This window comes from Urocitellus parryii, chromosome 7 (assembly GCF_045843805.1).
Source record: "Urocitellus parryii isolate mUroPar1 chromosome 7, mUroPar1.hap1, whole genome shotgun sequence".
Classification (NCBI taxonomy): domain Eukaryota; kingdom Metazoa; phylum Chordata; class Mammalia; order Rodentia; family Sciuridae; genus Urocitellus; species Urocitellus parryii.
In genome coordinates this window covers 41,244,004-41,258,730 of record NC_135537.1, presented here as the reverse complement: position 1 = coordinate 41,258,730, position 14,727 = coordinate 41,244,004, and the positions used below count along the sequence as shown (strand labels likewise).

At 42.1% G+C, this 14,727-nt stretch overlaps 1 long non-coding RNA gene across 6 annotated transcripts in view; it reads left to right on the top strand.

The window, feature by feature from the left end:
* The window catches only part of LOC113178931 (uncharacterized), a 138,159-nt gene that overhangs the window by 38,158 nt on the left and 85,274 nt on the right, over positions 1 to 14,727 (top strand). The window lies entirely within an intron of this gene.

Genomic DNA, 14,727 nt, shown 5'->3' with positions numbered 1-14,727 from the left:
TTTGGGGTTTATATTTTGTCTCCAGTGAGCAGGGCTCTGCTTCCTGTTGCCATGTCTTGAGCTGCTTTTCTCTCCCCTGATGTTCTGCTACACTTTGGGTCCAGAGCTATGGAGTTGGCCCTCAATGGACTGAGACCCATGAAACTGGGTCAAAATAAATGTTTCCTCCTCTAATTGTTCTTGTCAGGTCTTTCGGTCACAGCAACAAAAATGCTGACTAAAACAGGTACCCTTTTGCCTTATTCTAATGTACATAAAGACACTTTATATCTCTGGGCACAATGTTCCCCACTTTCTCTAGTGCCCTGCAGGGTGTTCCTTAGTGATCTACTTACTTCCTGCCTGCCTGGCCCTTGCAGTGGAAGCCTGGGTGGAGACTGACTAGTCTTGATTGGCCTCCCACAGCTTGCTAGGATCCAGTAGCACTTCCTGACTGGATCAGCCTCCCTCAGCTTTTGAAGGCACTAAAGATCTCTATGAGAGCTGTCTTCAGTCCCAGAGAGGGCCTTCCTGTGGGTTTGCACAGTGGTATTCTCTCAAGAACTCCTTGACTCTATCGTGTCCAGTATCTCCAGATATGTCTAAGTCCTATTTTTGCCACAACAGATATGTGTGCTACTAAGTTGATGTGGCTGCTTTCTAGAATGTTCAGGGAGGGTCCCAAGAAGTGAGCTCTTTCCAGGATTCCACAGAAGCAGTATTCTCTGCCTCGGGATCTCCCTCAACTTCTCCATCACTCTACTTGGGATCTCCCTAGGCTGGAACTCGGGAGCACACAACTCTTTGTTTTCATTTTCCTACCAACACTGGGTCTGGAAATAGGCAAGTTTCCTTGTCATAGTCTCCTCACTCTGATTCTAAGTTTTTATAAAATATTATTTTAGTTGTAGGTGGACATAATACTTTCATTTTATTGTATGTGGTGCTGAGAATCAAACCCAGGGCCTCACACATGCTAGGCAAGCACTCTACCGCTGAGCCACAACCCCAGCCCTCTATCTAAATTTTAATAGTGGGAAGGACAGTTAGTTCCCTCTATTCTGTAGACAGTCCTATCTGCTAATTGCTTCAAGTTTGATTTTTTTTTAATATGCTAGAAGGATAAATTTCCAGATATGGATAATTATTTCTCAAAACAATAGCCTAACTTGTAGGATTACTGTCATTGTGTAATTGTATTTTGCATCACATTGAAGAGTTGACCTTCTTTGTCTTCCTTTGCAATAAATGCTAATCTCTGCCACATTTCTCCAAGAGAGGAATGGGGAACAGGAGGAGGGCTCCCACCCCCCACATCTACTGAATCAGAGTCTTTGTGAGTGAGGCTCAGGATTCTGTTTTAACAGTTCCTCCAGGAGACTTTGGTGCCCAGTGAAGTTTGAGAAATGCTGGACTTTGGTGTGGGAATTGTGCTATATATGAAAATGCATCTCAAAGCTTTCATGATTTCCCATGGAACAGTCTGGATCACTTGAGATGAGGTTGCTACAGTAGTTTGTAAATTGTCCACTTAATAAATGTACCATTACTCATTAATTGGCCCCAAACAGCAAAAATAATAAACCAATGAAGTTCCTTTCACTTCTGTATAATGGTCTCCCATAGGACAAAAGCCAATACAGGAAAAGGAGGCCAGACATAATCCAGTGGATTTCTATTTTTCAGAGATTATCCCTCCATGATTATTCAATTGATCCTACTCTTTTTTTTCCCCCTTTTTGAGATGAGCTCTTGCTATGTTGCCAAAGCTACTCGTTTATTTCATATATGCAGAAGTAAACATTTCAAAAGGACTAGAGTTTGTGGGGGTAATGAAACCTTACCCAGGGCTTTGGGAGCACCTGTTCAGGAGGGCCCCAACTCTCATGGGAAGCTGTTGAGCCAGCACAGGGAACGTGGATCTTCTCTCAGACATTCAAAGGACGTCCAGCCCTCTGGAGTTAATTCTGCATTCAGGTGCTGCAATGCAGTTTTGGGTGGCTAGGGGGCAGCAGCAGGTTGAGTGTCTATGTAGCCAACTAGAAGGAAGAGAAGAGGAGGATCTTGCAGCCAACAGTGACATGACAAGGTCAGGAAAGGTGGCACTGACGAAGAAAAGCATGGCACAGTTGAAACACAAGAGTCGAGGACCATTGCTGAAATATCATTCAACTCGGGAGATGATAGAGTCCAAGCAAGAGCCCTTGAGCTGAGGATGGAGGTTAGATATGTGGGGAGAAGATGCAACCCATCAGCCAGAGTGGCATCCAGGTCAGAGCTGGTGGTACCTCCTGTCCCTCCCTCTGATCTCAGGACATCTCAGGACAGTGGTCTCCCAGAGAGGTAGCTCCAAGAGCAAGCCCAGCCCTTCACATCATGTCATTCTAAGTTTATCCATTTGTCAGTTTTCTGGCAGTAGGCTCTGTGCCTACTGCTGACTCATCTATTTCAGGACAAGAAGTCTAAGGACTTGGGGATGAAAAGCTCTTTAGCTGATCTGAAATGGAGGCAGCACCAGCCAGAGGGTTGGACACCAACATAGATCAAGACCTTCTTGTCTTTGGGGTCAAAGTTAGGGGAAACTGTGGCTTTGCTGTTTCTTTCTAGAAATATGTAGACTTGAAAAACCAGGGAGTAAAAACCTCCTGCCCACCTGTGAGCAAATGGCAGGAGGAGCCCAGAGAGTACTTCCCTGAGTATTGACACACATCGGGGTGATGGGTTCTGCTGCTGTGTGCTACAGGGGGTGACCTGGGGTGGCACAGCCATTCTGAGTCTCGTTAAAGGGAAGATGGTCATCCTGCTGGCCTAAAGGTGCCACAGGATCTAGTAAATGCTTCTGTTTCCTCTCCATAGCTTCAGAATATTGTGACAATCAGAAGACCATTGCCTTCCACATTAAAATACAGAAGGAAAAGGAAGAAGGGTACCCTGTAAATATTACTTCCGAGAGGTCTCCTTACAGATGATAAAAAATCATTTCAATAGCAGGACAGTCTGTTCAAGGGGAAAATGCCATCATTGGAGGGCTATGTGCCCTCCACTCTGTCTAATGATGCCACATCGTGGATGGGCCAGTCAACAGGGCCAAGAGGGAGCGAAGCAGACAGTGCCAACTCCACGTCAGGTGTTTTTCTCATATTTTAATTTAGCTTTCCAGGGACATCTAAGCTTTATACACAGTGCTCAGAGCTGCTGACCAATTAGACTAATGCTGTGAGAAAAAAAGACATTAGTCTGAAGAAGGAAGGGAACCAAACCAACACTTTGTACCATTTTGATACCCTATTGAAAACATTTTAAAATTCTTCCAATCTGTTTGTGTCTGCTTTAGTATGGCATTCTCAGAACCTATGACACCTACCAAATTCACACTTACTGATATGAAAAAATGGCTGTTCCCATACAGTGAAATACTATTGTTGTAGAGACAAACGGGCAAGGCACCAAAGACAGCAGGAAATAGTTTTATTTGGCTGCAGCCAGGTTCAGAGGGCACAGCTTTTGCTGTAATCAATCAATCCCCTGAACCTCTAGTTCAGGTAATTTCAGAGTTTTATACCCAGAATGTAAGGGGAGGGGCTCAGAAGTTCACAGTCTGAAGAAGTTGGTATAAAAGCAGCTTTTTCTTTCATTGTTCTGGGCAAGTTAACCCTTCAAGGACAACATCTGAGGAGGGGAGAGCTTCTCCACTTTCTTACCTCCCCCTGCCAGTTGTTACCATGGATCCCAGTTGGTAACTTATCTTAAAAATGTAGACATCTCTGTGAAGCCCAGCTCAAGGCCACAGGCCTTGTTTACACATTTCCACAAACTACTATACTGGATATATTTGTGAAAAACTAGTAAGGGGGTGTCTAGCACCTGGAGTGCTGGTATCTTCTCTGCCAGTGGCCAAGTAAAACAGGGCAACAAGAAAATAGGAAGTTTATCTACATTGAACTCTTTTGCAGAGACTGTTTTGCTGACAGTCCTAAAATCAGCCATGGTGAAGATTTCTGGAGAAGCCCAGTTAAGACTTTTCTGTGAAGAAAGGGGGTGCCACTTTACTATGTTGTTATTTAGAGGGTCATGTATTTGTGGACGTGGGAAAGCCTTCACTTGAATATTAAAATAACATGCGTTGTAAATATCCTTTTTGGGGAGAGATCCCAAAAATGTATGAATTAGTGTGTTAATTGTGTACATGGGATTATGATTCTTACTTTCTTTTACTTTGGTATTTTTTTGTCTAATTTTTATGAAATAAACCTGTATCTTTTTACAAAGTTAAAGCATTTTTTTAAAAATAGTGAGTGACAGCACCAGGGAAAGGGCCTCTGCAATAGAATTTTCTAGAGTTGTGACATAGTCCAGGGTTGCTTTACAAACCACGTCTTAATAAGTAAGGGCATTAAGTCATGCAAAAATTACTTCTGGAATACAGTGGGAATACTTTTTGTAATTGGCTCCAGCACCTCTGAGAAGCATTTGAGAAAGAGAGCCTATGTTCTGAGATAAGTCAGATATGAAGTGTTGTTCACTCTGAGAAATGTCATCAAGACGGCACAGGAGGACGTCTAGCAGCCAGCAGCTAGATCTGTTTCTGTCCCTGTCTGGAGCCAACAGTCCCTGGACTCCAGGACTTGCCCTCAGAAAGTATATCTGTCTTTTTTGTCTGGTTCTGCTTTTCTGTGGCTGCTCATCTCATTGAGTTTTCTACAAGCCCAGAGCAACACATGTGGAGAGGGAAGTGCACCAGGACCAGGGAGCAGAAACCAAAGGGCGTTGAGTGGCCTGAACACCCCGACTGCCCGGTCAGGCCTGCAGAGCACCTCTCCTCACATATGTCACTGGGTTCATCCTTCTGTGATCCATGTGGAGTAGGTGGCTTTTGTTTCTCATTCTATACTCAAATACCATAGAAATGCAAATCTTAAAAATTTTAATGTTAAAAAAAAACTTGTGAACTGTTGATAGGAAATACCTAGTACTATCTTGGATGTGGTTTGAATATCTATTTTATACTGAAATTAGGATTAAATATTTTATATATTTAGCATAGTACCTGGGTATGTCATAATAGACTCGAGCAAATAGTACTTTGTAACTATTTTTCCTTTTTGTTTAACATAACTTCTCCATAATTCCAAATTTTGGCTATTTTGAATAAATAAGAAGTTTAGATTAATTCTTGTCTCATGGAGAGTCAAAGTTCTTAGTTGTGAAATAATGCTTAATTTGATTCCCAGGCTTAGATTCCTTACTGTTTTCACTCTGATTACCCTACTTGATCTCCTTCATGGTTTGGAAGTTTGGATAGTCTTTGCAATGCTTCTTTGCTCTGCTGATCTTGAGATGGGTGTTTTGTGTTCTGGGACCCCCCTGGAGGTTCAATATGGTATAATAATGAAACTTCTAGAGACAACCAGGAGAAGCTATAAAAAAAGAGATGAGCAATTGCCAGCTGTGGCAACCCACTCCAAATGACACCTTAGGCAAGTGATGGATATGGGGTTTTTTGTTTCTTGTTCTTTTGTCTCATGGGAGAAACATGCCTTTCCTTCTTCATCCTGTCATTCAGTCTTCATGTGACCTGAGTGGTCCAGCAGGGTACATCACAACCGCACATTGGACTTTCTCAGGAACTCTTAAGAACTCCTTTCTTCACTTTAAAATTAACTGTGAGGATTATATAAATCAAAAGCTGCTTGTAGTTATCTGCCTTTACAAGGAGTGGTGGGGAAAATATTCCTAAGAATGAAGTAAAAATGGAGCTAAGAGGTGGAGAAATGGTCGCCTGAATACTCCTTATGAGCCCCACAGACCAGCCCTGCTAGAAGCCATCTGTGTCCTGCTCCTCCACAGCTATGAGAGAGAGCCAATAAAAGTCTGATTGGGTACAGTGCCACATGCTTATAATCCCAACAACACAAGAGGCTGAGGCAGAAGGATTGCAATTTTGAGGCCAGGCTCAACAATTTAGCTAGACTCCGTCTCAAAATTTTAAAAAAATAAAAAGGGTGGAGGATGTAGCTCCATGGCAAAGCACCCTGGATTCAATTCCTAGTATGTGTACGTACACACACACACACACACACACACAGGTCTGAATTGGTCTCTATCATTGACAATTGAAGATATTCCTATATTACAAAGCTCATTGAACAATATTTATTGACTTCCTCCTTTGTGACAGGCACAGAGCTATGATCTTTTCTTGATAGATTTTCATTCTACGTTGAGGCAAATGAAGCAGATCTTCAGAAGTAGTGATCATCTCCTCAGAGTCCATGGAACCCAGAAATCTTGTTTGACCTCATCCTTAGAAGGTCAACAGATCATGAAATAGCAACAGTTTTCTCCTCTTCGGCCCATCAGATTCAGTGTAACCAAAAAGGAATATCACGTCCCCAGCATTCCTCCAGCATTGCCGTCACCACTGGGACATTCAAGTCCACGCACCACATGGTGCTTTTAAGAATTCTTAGCTGACCCTGTGCCATTTCTGGAGATATTGGGTTCTCCATAAAACCATCTCTATTTTCTAGAATTTCTGTAGCATTATCATAAACCAGGTGACCTAAGATCTAGAAATTTAAAATCACAATTCTGGTCAAAATGGCAGCAGGGCTGCTTTCTGAAGGCTCCAAGAATCCTTCCTTGCCTCTTCCTAGGCTCTAGTGGTTTCCAGGAAACCTTGGAGTTGTTGGCTTGTAGCTGTACCAACCTCATCCCTGCCTCCATCCTCACATGCCTTCTAAATCCCCCTGTGACTCTGTCCTCACATGGCCTCCTGGTCAGGACACCTGCCATTGGATGTCAGGCCCACCCTAATCCTATATGATGTCATCTTAACTTAGCTAATTACATCTGCAAGAGCTGTTTCCAAGTACAGAAGCCCAATTTATTTACAGAGGCTATGCTCTAAGACCCCCAGTGGATGTTTGAAACCTCAGAGAGGCTTGAGCTTGGTCTAAAAAAAAAAAAAAACAGAAAAAAATGTCAGGCAAAGAGAAAGTAAATCCCAGCAGAGAGAAGAGTATGAGAACAAAGGAGATAAGGGAAAAGAGTGAAGGATCTAGTATGGGTAGAGGAGGGGCCCTCATTAGGGGGTTGACTCCATGATGATGATCTCTTTGACCCCCAACTGGTACATGAAGAATGTGTCTGTCATCTTAAGTGCAAGGCATTTGAGCCCATATGGTCTTGTTAAAATAAATAAATAAATAACACATTCTATACTTTGGAATGTTCTAATGTGGAAACCAATATCCAAGAATGGTCTATGAAAAAGCAGTATCTTTGCTATTTTTAGAAGCAGCCACCCTCTTTCTCTGAGTAATAAGCCTAACACCCAGACTTATGATTCAAGGACTCAATGAAAACTATCAGATTAATTTTCTCACAATAGTATCCCTTTTGTACTCATAATGCTGCTCAAAATAACTCTGCCTACAAGGATATTGAGGCCCTTATGCACATGGTTTCACTTGCTGGAAAGAGCAAATGAAAAGCAGCGAGGCCTTGGGGGAGGTTATAAAGGGAGCCCTTGCAGGCGCCAGCTGTAGAACCACCTCTGAGAACATGTGCCATGACCTCTCCTTCCCTACAATGGCAACCACAGTGAGGCCCCCGAACTGCCCGGAGGACACGGGTGACCCATGCTGGGCTTCACGGAAGTGCTATATGGTTACTATTTGAAGGAGGTTTTTTGTTTCCCTTTGTTTAAAAGTCTTGTCCCATGGTTCTTGATATTAGAAACCGCCACTTTTTTTTTTTTTTTTTTTTTTTGGAAGAACCCCATGATCACACATCTGAGTCTTAAGGTAACTGGAGCCAGGACAGAGCTTGAGAAGCGCAAAAAAAAAAAAAAAAAAAAGTATTGATAAGTACCATTAACCATCACTCACTTTTTTGTTTTTTGGTACCAGGGATTGAACTCAGGTACACTCAACCACTGAGCCACATGCCCAGCCCTATTTCGTATTTTATTTAGAGACAGGGTCTCACTGGGTTGCTTAGCGCCTGATGACTTTGAACTCAGGATCTTCCTGTCTCAGCCTCCTGAGCTGCTGGGATTACAGGTGTCACCACCATGCCCAACCTAACACTAAAATCTTATTTCCTTTATCCTTCACATCACCCTCTTGGAGCACTGGCAGAGGAAACTCCTACCCAGCATCCATTTTGCTCATTCTGTTAAAAACTTTAGCCCAATTAACTCCAACAGTTTATGTGAACAAAGAATGATTCGGCACTCTGAGCCAGAGGAGATTCGGAGAACCCTACTCCGCCCAGTGAGCAAGGAGCTTTTATAGTCTGGACACAGGAGAAAAGATTGGCCACAGCTAGGTGCTTGCCTTATTTGGGTACACTCTGATCAGTGGGCTGTTTGTGATTGCCTTAAACATTGTGGTTTGTTACAAAATACACTCTTAAATTAGGTTTTGGTTTGTTTCTGTACTAAGTTTGGTTGAGGTTCATTATGTTGGAACTCAGTATGGAGACAGCCTCACACTAATGGTCTCTGATTGTGCAATTTCACACCTCTAATTGAACCCCCGTTTCCTTCTTCCCCAATATAACCTTGACCAAAGGCATCCATGCTCCAGGGAGGGCTCGGTTCACCCGAGGGTAATCCTGTCTCCATCCCAGGGCCATTTGGGAATGCATATGTGCACCTCTTCTCTGGAAAGTGAAATTAGAGGAGGATGCTCCTGAGGAATATCAGAAAAATTTCCTTAATCTCTGACACCTGAATGGTGTAATCTCTGATGCCCGAGTGGTGGCAGCAGTCCAACTGACTATTTAGGCAGAGTTAGCACAAAGATGGCAGAGCTTCCTCAGTGGCACAGGTGAGCCATTGAGTTAAGAGCCTTCCAGATGTCCTCATGCCTAAGAGAAGCAATGCCCTTACTGCTTAATCTAATTTGAGTTGAATTATTATGCTACTTGCAGCCAAAGGCATCCTAATTGACACTCTGCTATTATTTTCCTCACTTAGAAATCCAGAGTCAGTCAAGTGAGTAACTTGCTCAAAGCTTCCACCAAGTGAGTCAGAGTAGAGTTCAAGGTCATGTCTCTGACTAATGCCAAGCCCTAACCTGCTGATGAATATAAGAATGGGCCAGCATCTTAGGGAGGAAAAACCATGGAACCACAGATTCAGATGTTCATGGGGCTGGGATATGAGAAAGGAACTAGTCTAATTCCTCTCTGAATGTTCCTCACCAAATTGGGGGAGATCTGAGATGGAGTCCCCCAAGCAGCCAGGGTGATGCAACATCCTGGCCTTTGGATGCCGGAGGGGTAGCATTTGGAAAGGACCCCATGGGTTTCTTTGGAAGAACTAAAGGGTCCTCGACCTCTTTTATAGCATTAAAAGTAACAACACTTTCACAGAACTTTTCTGTGTACAAGGTACTTTTTGATATGAATTTAGTTCTGATTCTTTGAATAATTCTATTGAGATTATGAACTAGCCTCCACTTTACAGATGAGAAGACTGAGTCCCTGTGAAGTTATAGGGCTTGTCCCAAGTCTCTCAGCTAAGTGTTGGAGCTGGGACTTGGTTTGATGTCTGTCTGGTTCTAACTCCCCTGCTCTTCCCATGTCCCACTGTGTTGTCAATGTGATTCTTATTCCTGTGGGTGACAAGCTCAAGGACATAAACTTTAAAATTTTGAGCAACAACTTGGGCAATGGTGATTTGCATGTTTGATGCTATAACTCTAAGCAATTTAGAAGGTGGTTTAAAGTCTCACCCTTCTAGAAGGACCTAACTGTATTTGGAGTTCTCAACCAGTGTGCAGCCCTGGAGCCAAGAATCCTGATGGTCTAGTAATAGGAGAGTCCCTTTAGCACAGGTTGGAAAGCCTTGGGCAGTGAGCCTTTTGGCCAAACCTCAGGTAGGATTGGAGAATTTTGCAGGACAGAGAACCTTTCATTGAAAAGCTCTTTGCTCTTGACTAGTTCACTAGACAGGAGAAGATGCTTTCCACTGTCACCTGGCAATGTATCCTTGCTGAGAAAACTTTTGTCATAAAATCATGGAAGAATTCAGTCTATTGGTTTCTTAAAGCTACTTGCTGAGGTTTCTTCTTGATTGTTTCCAAAGATTATAAACTCACTTGCCTCAAGCAAGCACACACTCATCCAGAACTACTCTGTCCATACCAAAGGTTGTATATATTGCCAAGAGACTGGAATTGGGCATGTAGCCCCTGGTGTTGCCTTGGGATGGTCTGGTTTTTAAGAACATTAATTTGAATGCGGAGTACAAAGTACTAAACAAACCTTTAATCCTCATAACCTATGGCAGCAGGTATTATCATTCCTATGGGAGTTCCAGAGTCTTATGTCCCAGCTGACTTGGTAAAAGACCCACAATGAATAAATAGTAGAGAAGACACTGTTTTGTGAGGGTCAACTTCTGTTGGCAGGTGTTAGTGCTACCCACTGTGACCCACCCATTGTGACGGGGTGACAAGTGCAGGCTGTCAAGGCACTACTGGTTTATGGATGCATATGTTAACTATGCATGCATATGTTAATATATGGTAGAATCAGGTTAGCCAGAAGCTTGGTCCTCTATGAGCTTCCAGTCTAAAGGAGACAGATGGGGAAGAAACTTCCAGCTCAAAATGAACATCTCCCTGTCTTTGAAAGTGATGAGTGACAAGCTAACCCCTGAACTTCTCAGCATGCTTCACAGTTATAGTAAAGTTCTGGACAACGGGATATAAGAGAAAATGATCTGTGCAATTTATCAGTTGTGCCTTTAAAAATAAGCAATGTCCTCCACCCTTTCCCCTTTTCCTTTCTGTTGCTTCAGACTTGATGGCAGGAGCTAGAGGTATCATCTAGAACCATGAGTTAGAGGTCACGTATTGAGGACAGCAGAGCAGCAAGAATGAATGAATCTGGGCCCTGATGATTATGGAGCTGCCGTAGCATTAGGCATTGTGTCCCTGAGAGAAAGTCAATTATTCATTTAAATCACTGTTACTTAGGCCTCTGTTGAAGTTAGCATTCCATTGGAAAAATGTGCAGATACAAATACCTAGGAATTTATGCCTAGTGACTAGATAGGCCCATCTGTATAAAGGTGGGAAATAAGAAAAGTACCACTGATTTGCTCCTGGAAGCCTTGAAAGGTGCTTCAAGAGCACCCACTAGTCTGTTGTGGTGTGTATTTGCTCTTTTTCTGCTCCCTGTCACCCACACGGCCTTCAGTGTGGCCAGTCTTCCCACAGCCATAGCAGATCAGTCTTCTAGTCTAGTGGAGTAAGATGCCGTGAAAAACATGTCCACAAAGAAGCTATAATCTTCAAGGACAGGTATGACAGACACAATTTTCGGGAGGAGGGAGCCACATCTTGCTGGAAGGAATCTGGATTGGCTGCCTAAAAGAAGCACCTTTTTTTGTTTGTTTGTTTCTGCAGGAGAATTTCAGGAAGGGAGAGCAGGGTCAGTAGCACCAAATGCTGCTCAGATGGAGGAAAATCCAGGGGAAGCCTGTTGACTTTGGCAAATAGGAGATAACAGGTCATCAAGAAGTGGGCATTCTAGAGAACAGGACTGAGCAGTGGCAAAGCTACACAGGCAAGCAATGCCCCTTATTGGAGAGGACTGACTGGCAGGAAGTAAAAGAAGAAGAAAACACAGAGACCAGCAAGATAAGAAGAGATAATCTGAAATTGTAGGGAAAGGGGATGTAGGACAGGGAGAAATGGTTGATGCTGGAAAGGAACAGGAAGAGCAGACCTAAGAGGAAGGAGAGGAGGGTCCTGAGGGTTGGAACTTTGGCTAGAACAGGGAAGCCTCCAAGAAAGGAAGGAAGCATCTCTCAGAAGACATCACAAATACCAAGACTGGCTTTAAATTCCCATTTCTTTAAAAAAAAAAAAAAACAATTTTGATGGAAGTTCATCTAAATAAATCTTTTTGATTGCAGGAAACATCTTTTGAGAAAATGGGAACTTGGTGAAAAGTTTTAAAGGGGGTTGGAGGCCATGCAAGTAAAGATGCACAAAATTCAGTTTGGCCCACGAGGAAACCAAGGGTGGGATTAGCATGAAGCATTTCTCTGGAGATGGAGAGAAATGTTCTAAAAGCCCATGTTAATAGAGTGGGTTTATCTGTCAGGCAGAAAATAGCAATGACTCTCTTCATTAAGAAACAGAAAAACAAAAGGATTAGACCACTGTAAATTATTTTAAGAAGGTTTGGGAAAGATCTGTGGTGGTTACCCCCTTCACAGTGCATCCCAGCATGTCAGGGAGAGCATTCGGCTTCTGCTCCTCTGCTGGACCTGACTTTAGTTCTCCACTAACACAAGCTCCAGATCTGGCTAGCACCAGCTGGTTCTCCTCAGTGGGTTCTTAGGAAGCATCTATTTTCTTGTTACGCTAGTATTTATGACTCCACTAAATTTGTTCTCAATAGAATATTTAGTGACTTAATTTGTGACAATTTTACCACTCTTGACCTCCAGGAGATTTCAGTAATTGTTTCTAAGGTGACATCAATTGTGGCACATGCCTACTATGTGCTAGGCATGGCTCTAAATACACCATCTCATTCAATCCTGACAACAACCTCTGTCAAACTACTGCCACTCTCTGGCTGTAAAACCTTAGGACAGCTTCCTCCCTTTTCTTCAGTTGCTGCATTTTAAAATGGAATAACAATGATAATAATAATGAGTTTGTCATAGAGTTGTAAAGATTAAATGAGTTTAAGTCACTTTAAGTGCTTTAAAAAGTATTCAGTAAGCTCAATAAATGTTTATTATTTTGACATTAGGTGAGGGGCCATTATTATCTATATTTTATATGTGGGGAAATTGCATGTTTAAATTACTTCCCTAATGTCGACATTGCCACCTAGAAAGTGGTTAGAGCCAATGATGCCAGAGTCTTTTATTAAAAATAAAAATATATATAAAATAACCAATTAGGATGATGAACTAACAGCTCCACACTTCAGGAAAGAAAAGTGAAGGCACCGTGGTGGCATGGATTCCAGTCCCACCATCCTCTCTTTTTCAAGTGCAAGTGGTGATTGACAGCATCTCGCTCCATTTATTTACGTTCAGCTAGCTTGTGTGGTTTCTCCTGAGTGTTAGCTGTCCTGTGAAATTCTGTCAGCACCCATACTTTAAAACTGACTACAGCATAAGCCATTTATGGGCAAAAATCTTCTGTAAACCTTGACCACAAGTATTTGCTCAACAGGGAGTTGTTTTTTTTTTTTTTTTCTCAGAGCCCTGATGGTTTATCATGTGAAAAGAACATGGGTCATGGAATTTGCAAAATGAATCGGAGACAAAGATTCCTTCATATGAAATGTTGTTAGAGGTTTCTGTTGGAAAAACATTGAATGTGCCTCATTTATTTTTCCTGATCCTCTTAGGAGTTGGCTCCGTTTCGGTGTATGCACTGCTGAAATTTCAAGACTTTTCACATCTATGCTAAAACTGGAGCTCGGTGAAGCTCTGTTATGCCACATGGAAAATCCCAGCCTAGACTTGAACATTCTGATGGACACACATTCCCAGTATCAGCATGCTATCTTTGCAGTGGTCAAGAGATTCTGAAGCCTCTGCTTTGTTCCTTTCAGTCCTGTTTTCACCAGATAGTTGTTATCATTACCCTTTGATGTCAACACTCTGGTCATGATGATAAGGGGGAGTGTAAAGATTTTATAGCCAAAGAAAAGCTAAATTGATGCCCCCCCACACTTTTTTTGTTATGGGGCATATAAATGTGTCATATTCTTTCAAGATTATGGATGGCTGCAATTAAACAAAAACCCAACTTAATAAGTGTTTAAAGATATATATATATATATATATATATATATATATATATATATATATATATATATATATATATAAATTTTTTTTTCCACATAACAACCACAGAAAATCAAGAGGGGGATACTATTGATTCAGCAGCTCAATGTCAGGACCATTGTCTCATTTTCTCATTTGTAAATGACTGCTGAACATTTGAACACTTGTCCCCTTTTATCAAGGTATATCCCCCACCATTAACAGGCATGTGAGTACACTCATTTGCCAGAATGGCAGTATATGGCCACCCTTATCTAGCCACAAGAAAGGTTCAGATAGAAAGCAAGGAAGAAAAAAATTGGAGGTGGGTGCTTAAGAAGTACCCACTTTATTTTTATTGGTGCATCATAATTGTGCCTAACATGGGATTTGTTATTCTGTATTTGCACACTATGACAATTTGCTCAATATCACTCCCAAGCACTTCCCCAATCTTTCCTTCCTTCCCACCCCTTGGTCTCTTTCCTCTAGGGATCTCCCTTTGATTTTCATGAGCTCCAGCCCCACCTTTCTTTTCCTTTCTCCTCTCTAGCGTCCACATATGAGAGAAAACATATGACCCCACGGATCTTCTGAGTTTTACTTATTTCACTTAACATTATGGTCTTTAGTTACATCCATTTTCCTACAAATGACATAATTTCATTTTTCTGTAGGGATAAACAAAACTCCAATTGTATATATAAACACATTTTCTTTATCCATTCATCTGTTGATGGATACCTGGGCTGGTTCCATAGTTTGGTTCCATAGTTTGGCTATTGTGAATTATGCTGCTATAAACATGGGTATGCATGTAACACTGTAGTATGGTGACTTATGGTGACTTTTATTCTTGAGGATAAATACCAAGGAGTGGTAGTCTTTTGAGGAATTGCTCTGCTGATTTCCATAGAGGTTGTACTCAT